The sequence below is a fragment of the Phyllostomus discolor genome, chromosome 2 (genome assembly GCF_004126475.2).
Source record: "Phyllostomus discolor isolate MPI-MPIP mPhyDis1 chromosome 2, mPhyDis1.pri.v3, whole genome shotgun sequence".
Taxonomy (NCBI): Eukaryota; Metazoa; Chordata; class Mammalia; order Chiroptera; family Phyllostomidae; genus Phyllostomus; species Phyllostomus discolor.
The window spans coordinates 93704562-93718659 of record NC_040904.2 but is presented as its reverse complement, the minus strand read 5'-3'; positions in this window follow the sequence as shown (position 1 = coordinate 93718659).

Below are 14098 nucleotides of genomic sequence, written 5' to 3'. Positions count from 1 at the left end.
TTACTGTGGAAATTCTAATATCTCTGACCCATGATTACTCAGGTGTATTAAGGAGCTGGCTCACTTCTTCCCAAGGCGTGACAGGTTATCCTTTTCCTTTCTCCTTTAAGCCAAAACCTGCCTGCTTATAAAATTCACCCTTTGGTCCTTGAAAATATTATGCTAATCGCAAGAAGACAGACACAAAAGATTGCATATTGTATCATTTTATTTATATAAAATATCTTGAATGGGTAAATCCATAGAGACAGAAAGAAGTTTGGTGGTTTCCAAAGTTGGGAGGAGGGGGACTGGGAACAACTGTTTAGTGGGTACATGGTTTCTTTAGGGTGATGAAAATGTTTGGAACTAGATAGAGGTAGTGGTTGCAAAATAGAGGTACTAAATGCTACTTAATTGTTCGCTTTAAAATGGTTAATTTTATGTTATATGAATTTTAGCATAGCATATGTTTTATTTTAAAAATAAATAAAAAAGAACAAGGACCTCAAAACTTCCCTGTTCTTGAATGGAGTCAACATTGCTGAGATGGCAGTTCTCTCCAAATTAATCTGTACATTTAGTGCAATCTCTCTCAAAAGTCCAAAAGACCTGTTTTCCCCCCTGGTAATTTACTAGCAGATTCTAAAGTTTAATGGAGTGAAAAAGATCCACAATAGTCAAAATAATTTTCGAAAAGAACAAAGTCGAAGAATGTTTACTTTCCTATTTCAAAACTTGCTATACAGCTGCAGTGTCACAACAACATGGTAGTGGAATGTAGATATTTAGATCAATGCGACAGAATTAAAGGTCTAGAAACAAATTCTTGTATTCATGGTCAACTGATTTTTAACAAAGGCAATCTGTTGGGAAAAGGAGAATCTTTTAAACAAATGGTGTTAGGACAATTGGATGTTTACATACAAAAACATGAACTTAGGCCCATACTTCACACCATGCCCAAAGATTGACTCAAAATGGATCATATAATTAAATGTAAGCACTAACAATAACATTCTTAAAAGAAAAGGTAATTGAAAATCTTTTTGACTTTAGAATAGGAAAAGATTTATTAGATATAACACTGCAAACACCGTAAAAAAGAAAAATGATAAATTGAACCTTATGAAAATTATTTGCAATTCAAAAGACACCATTTAGTAACAGACTGGCTTGCAAAACATTTTCAAAACACATACCTGATAGAGAAATTATACCCAGAATACTCATGTACAAAGAACACTTACAAGTCAATAGTGAGAATCCAAATAATCCAAATAATCCAAACAATCAAAAAAAGGCAAAGTATTTCAACATTTTATTAAAGAAGATATAAAAATTACTTATAAACACATAAAAAAGTGGGCGACATCATTTGTCATTAGAGACAGACAATAGCAAATGTGGAAAGGATGCAGGGAAATGGGGATCCTCACATGTTGTTGGTGGGAATGTAAAACAATTCAGTCACTCTGGAAAATGTTTTGGCATCCTCAAAAAGTTTAACAGAAATTTACCATATCAGCCAGTGATCCTGCTCCTGGTCATCTACCCCAGAGAAATGAAAATAAATGCCCACACAAAGACTTGCACCCTAATAATCTTTGCAGCATTATTCATGAGAGTCAAAAGTCAGAAATACCCCAAATTGGTGAATAGATGAACAAAATATGGTGTATCCATACAACAAAATGCTATTTAACAATGGAAAGTAACAAATTAGTGGTAGATGCTATGGCACGGACAAATCTTGGAAACATCACACTAAGTGACTGAAGGAAACCACTATATATTACATGATTCCAGTCCAATAAAATGTCCAGGAAAGGCAAATCTGTAGAGACAAAGTAGATTAGTGGAGGCCTGGGCTGGGGTGGGGGTGGAGGGAATGGGATTAACCATAAATGGGCATAAGGATTTTGTTGGGATGATACAAATGTTTTAAAACTGATTTGTTGGATGGTTGCACAATTTGGTAAACTTACTAAAAATCAGTGAAGTATACACTTGAAACAGGTGATTGTGTGCTATGTAAATTATGCCTCAATAGAGTTACTTAATGACAATAACAACAAAAGAACAAGGACCTCTTCATCTGCAGAGTTCAGAATTGCAGTGACAAGAAGTACCAAATTCCTCAAGTGGGTCGGGGCCCTTCTACTTCCACTTAGTGTTCCCCAGATCCACATATTCTACTGATCAGGTCAGCCACACATAATGGTCTTTGATTCAGAGTGTGTACAGTGTCTGAAGGCTGATGATTCCATCACCAGAACTATCATCTCACAGCTGATGCCTCAGTCGTGCATCCAACAAACAGTTGCTCATGCCATTAGGCTGGTAGCTTCCAGGAGGTGTAGGACGTGACAGGAACAGCGGATCTCACGGTCCTGTGCGTGCAGCCTTACCTCCACTGATGTGAGCAATTACCTTGGTCTGATGCAATGCTTGGCAGTATTCTGTTCCAATGAATCGAAGGCTACATGAGCACTGTCTGGCTGAAGTTGTGAGTAGGAAAAGTAAGTCCATACTGGAATACGTGTCAATTTCGGTCAATTCCTAACAAGATGAATCACAATATAGAAGGGCCCATTGCAATAAACTTGTATATTAAAGAGCTGATTGTATCTTCAAGAGTTGGAGCCAATAAAAAAAGGATGAAATGTTACCATCTGCAACAGCACGGATGGACCTAGAGGGTATTGCTATGTGAAGTGAAATAAGTCTGTCAGAGAAAGACAAACACCATATGATTTCACTTATATGTGGAATCTAAAGAATAAAATAAATGAACACATAAAACAGACTTATAGATACAGAGAACAGACTGTTGCCGAGGGGAGGGTGTTTGGGGGACTGGGTAAAAGAAGTGAAGGGATTAAAAAGTACTAAGTGGTAACAGAATAGTCACGGGAATGTGAAGTACAGCATAGGAAATATAGTCAATAATATTATAGTAACTGTTATGGTGCCATATAGGTACTGGAAATTTGGGGGGAACACTTTGTAAAGCATATGGTTGTCTAACCACTATTCTGTACACCTGAAACTAATACAAAATAATATTAAACATAAGCTGTAATTGAAAAATAAAATTTAAATTAAAAACATAAAGCTAACACTCGTAATATAAAAAAAGAGAGTTGGAGCCACACCGGGAGCTCAGGGGTGTCTGTGGCTGGCAGGCTGCATGTTCAGCAGTGGCAATAACCAGACCAGACTTTGCAAGCGGGGGCCCATGCTCTGGGGCCGTGCACTGCCTCAGTGCTCGCCACCATTTCTCAGGCTGTGCTGGCTGCATTATCCATTACCACCAAAACTGTGGAAGGGCTTTGATCCTCTGCTTCATCTGACTTACTGTTTATTCCTTCCAGTACATTATTTACTTTACATATTGCATTCTTTATTCCCAACTTGTCCTTTTTTTATGGTTTCCAATAAATCAACAAACAAGTTGTGGTGAGGATGTTCAGAAAGGGGAACCCTTTTGCGCTGTTAGTGGAAATGCAGATTGGTGCAGCCACTGTGGAAAGCTGTATGGAATTATCTCAAAAAAATTAAAAATGGATCTGCCTTATTGTAATTGAAAGCAGGTCCGGCTGCCTGCAGCTATGAAAGCCAATACTCAAGAGGCAGGTGCTGATGTAAAGGAAAGTGGTTTATTTTTTCAGGTGCCAGCCACCTGGAAGATAGGGGATTCATGTCTCAAAGCCCATCTCCACCTCTCAGTGGAAGCGGAGGTTTCATAAGGAGGGAGAGAGGAACAGAAAAGAGATCAAGGGAGGCGGCTGCAAAGTTCTCTACGTGCCGACTAGCACAGTCCATTCAATAAGGAGCGTGATGGTCTGATACAATGAACCAGGTGTGCATCATCCTGGTTTGTTCATCCTGGCTTCATGTCATCCTGGCTCCATGGTGAAGGTCAGCAGATCTCCCAGAGCTGGGATGCCTGAAGGATGGGGTCCTTATCTTCTGAAGTTAGTTCCTAGAATTTTTATATAAGCATGCTGTTCATCTACAAGCTACATATTAGTCAGAGACAGCACTTACAGAAACAATGTCAAAAGAATGGTGGAGTGGGTTACAATTTCCCACCATTACAATGTTCCACTGTTACATTATGACCCAGTGATTACACTTCAGGGAACTTAAGCAAAAACTCCAAAACACTAAATCAAAAGAATATGCAAGAAGCACCCCTATGCTCATTGCATTATTTATAGTAGCCAAGTTTTGGAAGCAGCCAAAGTGTCCATCAGTAGAAGAGTGGATAAAAAGGCTGTGGTACATTTATACAATGGAATACTACTAGGCCATGCAAAAGAAGAAAATCTTAGCCTTTGCTACAGCATGAATGGACCTGGAGAGCATTACACTAACTGACACAAGCCAATCAGAGAAAGACAAATGCCATATGATTTCAGTCATATGTGGAATCCAATGAACAAACTGAACTAATAAGCAAAACTGAGACAGACTCATAGGTAGACAGCAGGCTTACAGCTGTGGTGGGGGGCAAATGTTGCGGGGGAGGGATTGAGCAAAACAAAGAAAACAGACTCATGGACATGGACAACAGTGTGGTGATTGCAGGGGGAGGGACTGAGTGGAGAGGGGAGAGGGTGGAAGGGGGATACATGGTCATGGAAAAAATACAATAAAAAATAAACTATTTTAAAAAATTGTGCAAAGGAGTATTCTTTCTGTCTCCATTATTGTAAAAGCAGAGCTACCTTCTCCTGATGATCAAGACCAGTTAGCTCTACCTGGATGGTGACTCCATCTCTCACCTGGTACCCAGTCCCTCAATGCACCCATTGTGCCAGCACTGATAGAAGTCAGCTGACACCAACTGGCTAAGACATTTTGTTTCCTAGTTTCTGCAGTTACTGGCCAAGTCGTTCACTACTGCCCTTGAGTCATGCATTTGTACCTCAAAGTATTTCTTGTGGCAGGCATACTGCCTGAGGCTTTGTCCATGAGGAATTCCCCTCATCCCTATCGTTCAAAGACACTCCTGGGTGGGGCTGCACCTGTGAAATACAGCAACAGCCTATTTTTGCCTTGCAACTCTATACTCGGCAAATCCACCCCATACACCAGACTCAGCTCTTTCCCTCACCCCAGGTGCCTCTAAGTGTGAGCTGAGGGTGAGGCATCAGTTCAAGAACAGTGGATGACACAGAGGTCTGGGCCACCTGCTGTGCAGCTTCTCTGTGCTGTCTGGTTCTGCGCACGCCTGATCCCAGATGTACAACTTTCTCCCTTGTGATTGTTACTGGGGACCTGACAAAACTGATGATGGGTAACTCCAGTTGCATGGATACCTGGTATCCCATGGTCAACTGTTCTATTTCCACCAGGAACTAGTAGCACACTAGGGACTATTTTTCACAAGGTGTATAGTTCTCTGCTGCAGAAGGGTCAGCAACATAGGCCCCCCCGCCCCCACCGGCTGGGGATATTATTGCCTTAGTTCTGAAGGGAGAACCTAAGAAGCAAACAGCATCCATGACACATGCTTAATGGAAGGTCCCAGGTGTTTCCCATTAAAGTTCCACTTCTGGAGTTGGTTTTTGGAGCCTGTGCTGGATTATATATATATATATATATATATATATATATATATATATATTTAATTATATATATATTTAATTTTATTTTTCTTCTTTTTTATTGTTGTTGACTTACAGTTGTCCCACCTCTTTCCCCATTACTCATTCCCCGCTCCCCCCCGTCATTGTTTGTGTCCATGAGTCCTGTATTCATGTTTCTTTGCTTGCTCCTTCCCCATCTTTCCCCCGTTATCCCCTCCCACCTCCCATTTGTTCTTTACTTCCACGTCTCTGGTCTGTTTTGCTCATTTTGGATCTCACATTTGTCATCTGTTTGACCTGCTGATTGTATCCCAGCATTCCAGCCTGTGAGGTCACTTTGAATTTTAACTTTGTCTTCTGTATTAAACTTCCTCTGAGATTTAGAAGATCTTCAAATGGAAGACGACATCTAAGAGAATGCTGCCGTGTTTCTGATAAAATGCTGAGGCTCGCATCCTCGGTGTCAGACGATGTGCAGGACTTGCACGGGTTACCCCAACCGTGCACACGCATTCTCCCAGTTACTAGCTTCCAGCCCACAAGTTCCTTTCATGACACTATGAAAATAGCTGAACTGTGGTTTTTTTTAATTCAATATATACCATTGCACCAGTTAGAATTTCTTTGTCCCAAATAACAGAAAAGCCCTGCCTCAAATTGCCTTATATTATGAGAAAGTTTATTATTATTACTTATAAAGTAGTCTGTGTTAGTATGAGCTTCAGGTTGTCAGATTCAGTAGTTTAGCAATGCTGTAGTGGATTCAGACTCTCCCCAGCTCACCTCTCTGCTAGTCCCAAAATATTGATTGGCTTTGCTCTCGAGCTGGCTCCCAACCGCTACCTCCATGAGTACAAGGCAATATGGAACAGTTCCAAGGGTCTTTCCTATCTGATACAAAAATGTCCAACAGCAGCCGAAAAGCCAGTCTTCTTCTCCTGCCATTTCTGTCAGTCCCCCCTGCCCCCCCACCTCCCCACAGACTCCCCATGTCTTACTGACCAGGATTAGGACCCTGTAGCACTCCCAAATCCATCCTGGCCAGGGGAGTGGAATACCAGGCTTGGCTTAGCCCCAGACCAATCTTTGCAGTGGAATGGAAGTCAGGCCTCACCAACCCAGAGTTGGTATAACCTAATCTGTTCCCTTTCTCAAAAAGCCTTCGAGCACTTCTCCAATTGGCTGTAATACCCAATGGATCACTGATACAAGCTCTGGGAACATCTCTGCGGGTACATTATTTCAATTTCCTGACATTTAATTCCTCTGAAAGCTCTAAAAGCCTACACCCACTTAGAGAGGCTCCATGTTTTCTTACTTTCTCACCTTTGTGGTATTTTAATTCTCATTTTGCCTTCCTTTCGAAACTAAAGGTGGCACATCCTGGTGTCCCCTTCCTCTGGCTCCTGCATCTGACAGCTGCTTTTCACTTTCCCCACATCCCACAGAAACCCAAGTTGAGTCCACCTTTTATCTCCTTAAAAAATCCACTCACACTAAACAATTAACAAGTTTTGGTGAAATTTATCCAAGATGCGTGCAGAGGGGCAGGTCACATCTCCCCGGTTTGTCTCTCTCCCATATCTTCTCACCATCTTTCTCTCCAATGTTGGCCGGAGGGCTTCCAAATCTGTTTTTGATGCCCAGACCCTGGGGAATTTCATTCCTTGCCCAAGTGGGTTAATATCAATACACTCCTTCCACACTAAGAGAAATACAGGTTCCTCTATCTTTCTGCATGTTGAAGACAGAAGCAAAACAAACATTAGGAAAAAATAAGAATTATTTAACTTAACATTGCACCACCTTACTTACTCAAAGAGCAAGTCATTCCATGTTAGTGCTTCTCCTTAACCCAAGGAAAGCTTTTAGGGTTCTTAAGGCAGCCTTTAGCACTTTTGCAAAGCTAGATTTATTCCTGACTTTGAGCCTTCTTTATTCTGTTCCTGAAGGTTACTGACAGTCTTTTGTGTTAAAGCTTATCTATAATCCCCTTGCTCTGTCTTTCTTTCTCGTACTTTAAAAACCCGAGCTTTGCCGAGAGCCCCCAGTACCACCACCTCCTTCTTCAGGTGTCTCCCTCTTTGGGACCGGATTATTTCCTATTACATTATAATCAGGGCTTTATTGTTTACATCTCCCACCTCCCCCAGTCATATTCCTTTCTAACATCTCACATCACAGAATCGCACCTGTGGTAAACACTCTTTTGAAGTGGAGAGTTAATTTGTAATGCAAATAATTACTTCATTATTTATCTCATTTTCAAGTAGGAATTTTCATATATCAAATTTTCATAAAGACAAATTAGGGGTGAATTATTTCACACCTTTCTTCTTCTCTGTTGCTTATTCTCCTCCCCCGCCCCTTTCCTCCTGTCCTTTTCCCCTCTGGTAGTTTTCCTCCTGCCCGGGTCCCTGTAAGCCCCTTGGGTTTCTCTCCCCCAGACTCTGCTTTGTTGAACTGAAGAGAGGGCAAAGGGAGGAAGAAAGGGAGAGAAACATTGACCTGAGAGAGAAACATCGACTGGTTGTCTCTTGTAGGTGTCCCAACTGGGCACTGAACCTGTAACCCTGGCATGTACCCTAACCAGCAATCGAACAGGTAACCCTTCACTTTATGGAATGATGCTCACCCAACTTAGCCACCAGTCAGGGCTGAAATAGTACTTTTCATTCTTGTATTGGAGCAAGCCTTTGTTGTACCGGGCAAACTCACCCATCACCTGCATCCAAAGAAGTCCAGGAGTGGAGCCCAGTAGAGAAAGCACCTCTGTAACCCCCCACAGCTGGGGATTTCCATTTCCTAACTGTCCTGCTTCAATCAAAGTCAATTAAAGTCCACCTTCTTCAACTGACAAACCCTAAGGAGCAAACCTTTTGCCTCCACTTCCTCAGGAGTAAAATGAGTGCAATGACCTCTGCCCTGCCCACTTTACAGAGCTGTTGAAAAATTGTGTGTACAAACATATACATTGGAAAGCAGGATCTGTCTATAAAAGACTATCTGTATCTGCTACTTGTGTTTAATCACAGATATGTTGCCTGAAAACATCACGGGTGAAATTTTTGAGTGTGAAACAGTAGAAATATCATTAGAGAGGGTTTTGAGCCAGGAACACTAAGCACAAGTTTTTAAATCAAGAATTGTCCCATCCCCACACACAGGGGATGAAAGGAAAGGCTGAGAAAGTAGACGTGTTTCATGGATCAAAATGTTACTGTCCCCTTAGGTGACCTATTTCGCTTTTGAAACTATTGTAAAGACAGAGGTGTCCAGAAGACTGAGATAGAAAGAGGAGAGGAGAGATAAGGGCAGGAATTGCTCAGGGCTTGCTAAGGGAGGTCAAGTGAAGGAGGTAAAACTGGAATTATAGATTTGTTGGGAGTCTTCAAGTAAGGACCACATCAAACTGAATGAATGCAAGCTAATCCAGGCAGCCAGCTAAGAGGCAAACTCAGCTCACTATTTGAGCCTGCAGTCTAGTCCTTCGATTATAAATAGTAAGAAAAAAAAACTCTTTGACATTTTAATTTTCTTCATCTATAGATATTGTCGTCTAGTGATTTTCCACATTCTCTCATCTCTTAGGACAATTTAATTGCCCTACTTTTGTGGTTGGGATATGATTTGATAGATTATATGAGCAAACTGAAGCTTTCTAACTCTAGAATATATTTAATTTTTAAGTTTGCTCCTGACCTTTAAGTTCCAAGAAGATAGGTGCTCTCTATGGGGTGTTTGTCAGTGAATCGCAAGTGTTGAGAGCGCCTGACATTTAGTTGGAAGTGAGTAGATTTTTCTTGACTGGATGAATGAATGAATACAGGTATTGGAGAGAAGGTACAAGACTGACCAATATCCCTAGTGCCAAGATAAGGGAAGTCCCAGATTCCGATGTGTTTTTTATTTCCTGCTTGGCTGGACAGAATTCCATAGATTTTCATGGACCCATGAGAAAAAGAGAGGATCACCTGCTGGGGCGCTGAGAAATGAGCACCCTTGTTTATTCCTTCCCCTCTCCCGGCACAAATCAGTGACCCATAAAAAGCAGGGGGGCCCATTCTAGTTATGGAAGGGGCATAGGCCAGAGAGGGGATTATGAATGGCATAATGTTTTGGAAAGGGCTTGGTCTCTATGATCTTTCTGAACTGGGTTTGAGACATCTTTGCCAGCTCCCATGATGCCCATGGTCATAATGAGGTCAATGAAGCCTCCTAAAACTATCTACAAACAGAATGACCTGTGTGTGCAAGAATCACTATTATCCTAGCAGCTGAGAAGGCCACTGCCAGAATGGTAAAATAATGTCTATGCGAGTTCTCCAGAAAAACAGAATAGAAGGCAGGGAGGGGGGTGGGGAGGAAGATGAATGGGGAGGGGGTAGTAAGACAGAGAGAGAGAAAAGGGGATGTATTACAGGAATTGGAGGAACTGGCTCACAATTATGGAGGCCAAGAAGTCCTACAATCTGATCTGCCATCTGCAAGCTGGAGGCCCAGAGAAGCTGGTCATGTAATTCCAGTTCAAACCCAAAGTCCCGAGAAAACTAAGGGAGCCAGAGGTGTAAGTTTCAATTCAAGTCTAAAGCTCAAGAACCAGAACCCCTCAGGGGTGAGGGGTGGACGGATACCAAGCAAGAGAACAGCAAAATTATCCTTCCTCTACCTTCTTGTTCTACTCAGGCCCTTAACAGATTGTATGAAGGCTTTTGCTTTTCATTTATATGTAAATGTATGAGCCTTTGATAAAAACAAAATTACCATCTCTGGATCACTCCTCAATCCTCTCATCATTAAAATGCAACTACAGATTTCTGGGACCAAAAGGGGGAAAAAACAGTTATTAAGTCATCCTGACTGATCATCAGTCCTAGGTATCAGTGAGTAATTAGGGGAGTGGCCCAGAGGGCAGCCAGGAGAGGTGATCACACAGGAAAGGTTTATTTGGCATAAGCCTCCACCTACCTCTGCCCTTTGTTCCTGAGGGAGAGCAGATGCTCTGTAAACACAACTTAGGGGGCACGGGGAGTGAAATGAGGAAACGCTGGGCTTCCAAGTCACAGTACCCAGTTCAAATCCTGGACTTCCTGTTTCCTGTCTTTGAACAAGTCATATAATCTCTCTGAGCTCAGTTCCTTCTCTTGTAAATGGTAGACTATCACCTTCAGAATATTGCCAAGAGCAGTAAAGAAGGCAATATGCTAAAGCACAGAAAGTATTGAACAACTTATCATGAAAAAAGGAATGGGACGAGCCATGTGTTAAAGACAGACGGGCAGAGGTCATACTATAGAAAACTAGCCACACATTCCCCCTTTAATTATTTCAGTGGACACATGTGTTGTAAACTGGGGCAGGAGTTGGGGTACAGACAAGGAAAATATTGAGGAGTCAGCCTCCCTCACAGAGCTGACCATTTGGTTGGGAGATGAGGCTTACAGAATGGAACGCCTGACCAAACCAAATGCCCAGAGCACTGGCTGTTGGTGCCTTTATGAACAAGGGAAGCCAGAATAAAAGCCCCTCTTCTTCTAATCCTGAGAGTCTAGGTTACCAGAAAAGCCAAACGTTTGTGGAAGATCTGGTTCTTGCACCTTAAGATATGACCATTGGATGGGGTAAGATTACTACAGGTCTAGAAATGTGTCAGGCAGTTGAGACTTGCTCCGGATAACAATGGAGAGTCCATGAAGATTTTAATTAGAGAGTATCCCAATGAAGATAATATTTATGACAGCTTAGCCTACCAACACTAAAGGAGGAAGAAAGTGGGAGGACAAGAGGGAGTAAGGGCAGAATAGGTGGTAATCTTCCTCGAATCACGCCTTACCTGCACCCTCTGCATCCTCTCCTGATGAAGAGAGTCGTCAAGTCTTCTCATCTCTTCCTTGAAATATCTTATCCCCACCACTTCTATAAATTATTTCCTTTATCCAAGAACTAAGTTTCCCAGTTGGATTGACTGGAAGACTGGTGCCATGGACGGGGGCATGGAAGTTGGAGCACCAGCTTGATGGAAGATAGATAATGGATTTGTTCTCTGACATGTTGAATTTGTGGTAGTAGCTGAATGTTCAAATGGAAAAGTAAAGTTGAACTGACTTTTTCAACATGACTGGAAGCAACTTTGATACTTAAACAACATGAAAGTCAAGAGTTTAATCAAAATCAGAAAAAAACTGAACATACTGTTATTCTTTTTTGATGTGGAATTACTATGTGGGGAACTGAGTGTATTTGTATGGTTTGTTTTCTTCAACTGGCATTGGGGGAATAACAAATGGACTTGTGATGGAAATGTTATACAAGACTGTTAAATAAAAATAAAAGAGCAGGGAATGAAAAACACTAGAAAATATGGGTAAATATTTTAGCTTTTTGGAGGTGTGGTCAGAAAAACTCTTACTTATTATGAAATTGGACCCTATGAAAGGAGTTATGACCACCATAAATGATGCTGGGATAGTTCTAAGCAGTATTTTAAGTTTGGAAGATGGTCTCCCCTCAGAGGGATTCCATCCCTAAAAATTGCCCTGGCCAATGTGGCTCAGTTGATTGGAGCTTCATCCCGTGCACCCGAAAACTGCGGGTTCGATTCCTGTCAGTGCAGCTACCCAGGCTGTGGGTTTGATCCCTGGTTTGGGCGCATATGACCTGGCAGCTGATCAAATGTTTCTCTTCTCACACTAATGTTTTTTCTCTCTCTCTTTCCCTTCCTCCCTCTCTAAAAGCAATGAAAAATATCCTTGGGTGAAGACAAAAAAAAAAAAAAAATTAAAGGAAACCTTCACTAAACTACTGGGCTTGTAACCTTCAGTTTTGAGGCTGATCTTGCCTAATTTCTTCTTAAGAGTCCTGAAGATGCTTGCCACTTCTCAATGACTGGAGTACCCCTCACCCCTCACTTTCAGTTTCTCTCCCCTTTTATCTCCTCCCTCTTGTGCCTTATTGATAGCAACGATAAGAAAGTAGTTATAAAATGGTAATGAAACTTTTATTTGAAGCAGAGATGATTACATGGTTCGGGAGGTAAGGGGAAAGAAAGGACTAAATAAAAGAAGGTGACTGTAAGCTGTTAAAGAAAGAGATGAACATTAACAGCAACACCTTGATTTTGTTAAGAGGCGAGCTGAAGCCATCTGAAACGGGCAGGGAACAGGTGATAATAAGAGAAAATGTGTTTCTCAGACAAAGGAGCAGACAGCAGGAGACAGTAGTTCAAGGAAAGAGGTGAACACCAGGCAGAGAGGACGTGCTAATCCCTCTGCATCATACTGGCGGAAGCGTGGGCTCTTTGAACTCCTCTGCAACTTCAGCAGGGTCTCAAAGTGGACTGCGAAGAATGAGAACAAAAGAAAAGTTCACTCCGAGATCCTCGTGTCAGATCTGGGGAAATTGCTTTGAGGCCAGCCAGCACTAGGAGATGCTAATGGTGGAAAGCAGAACCCAATAAAAGAAAAAAAAGTCAGGTCACTGGGACCTTGCCTGGCATAAAGGAGGTAAAACTACCACTGACAAGACATTCAGCCAAGGTCCTACCACATACCGCTGTGCGAGTCACTTCTAACTAGTGCTCAGCAGGCTGAAATCTGCAGATAATGTCTCAACTGCTCTGAGAATTTTCCTTCACCTGACAAAAGTAATTGAGCTCTCACTGTGTCAGCAAGGACTGTCACTATTAACGCTGGAAGGTACGACGGGAGCCCTTATGTCTTTGTACCAACTGGTTTTGTGAGTCACAAAGGATCACTGGAGAGTGAGTACTGAGAAATCGCTGCTGACCCTGGAAGGGCTGCGCCTAGCAGAAAATACGGTAAGATGTAGGACAGCCAAAGGGGTAACTGGAAAGAAGTATGTCTGTTCAGACTCCGTAACAGTAAAGCACAGCAACAGCTAGCCTTTCCTCTCCACACTCGAGTTCTCATCCATTAAATAGGTGATGCTTACCTTCTCTTTGGGCATTTCAGAATGGTTCTGGGAGTTGTGTGGGGATCTTGTCATGAAGTTGGGAGAACATGAGAATTTCTTAATGTGGGAATCTGTAATCAGCTGCAGGAACTAGAAACTATAGGTGCTTTTTCTCTACATTTTATGAGTCATTGAGGGTTTTAAAATGCTGAAAATGCCTTCCCTCTAGGTTCTAACCCAAAGGTTGCAAGTTAGGCACACCTAGGTTTTGTTTTTAAGACAAAAAAGAGTATTTTTTTAAAAGACCCAACACTCAAAAATTGTGCTATTTCACCTGGAAATCCAGAATTTGGCCCCTTGGAGAGACTGGAGGATCTGACAGCACTGGGCCACAGCAACAATTAGTGAGTGGGCAGCAGCTGCCTGATTTAGATGGACACCTGTGCTCCCTCCCGTTTGGCTAGTGCCTTGCCACTCACGGGTGACTGTATAACTTGTTGTCCAAACTACTGAGAGTAAAGCAGGTGTTGTTAGTACTTATGCCGGGACCACAGACAGAAACCAGGGTTGCTGCAGACAGTGAGGAGGGATGGTGACCCTAATCCACA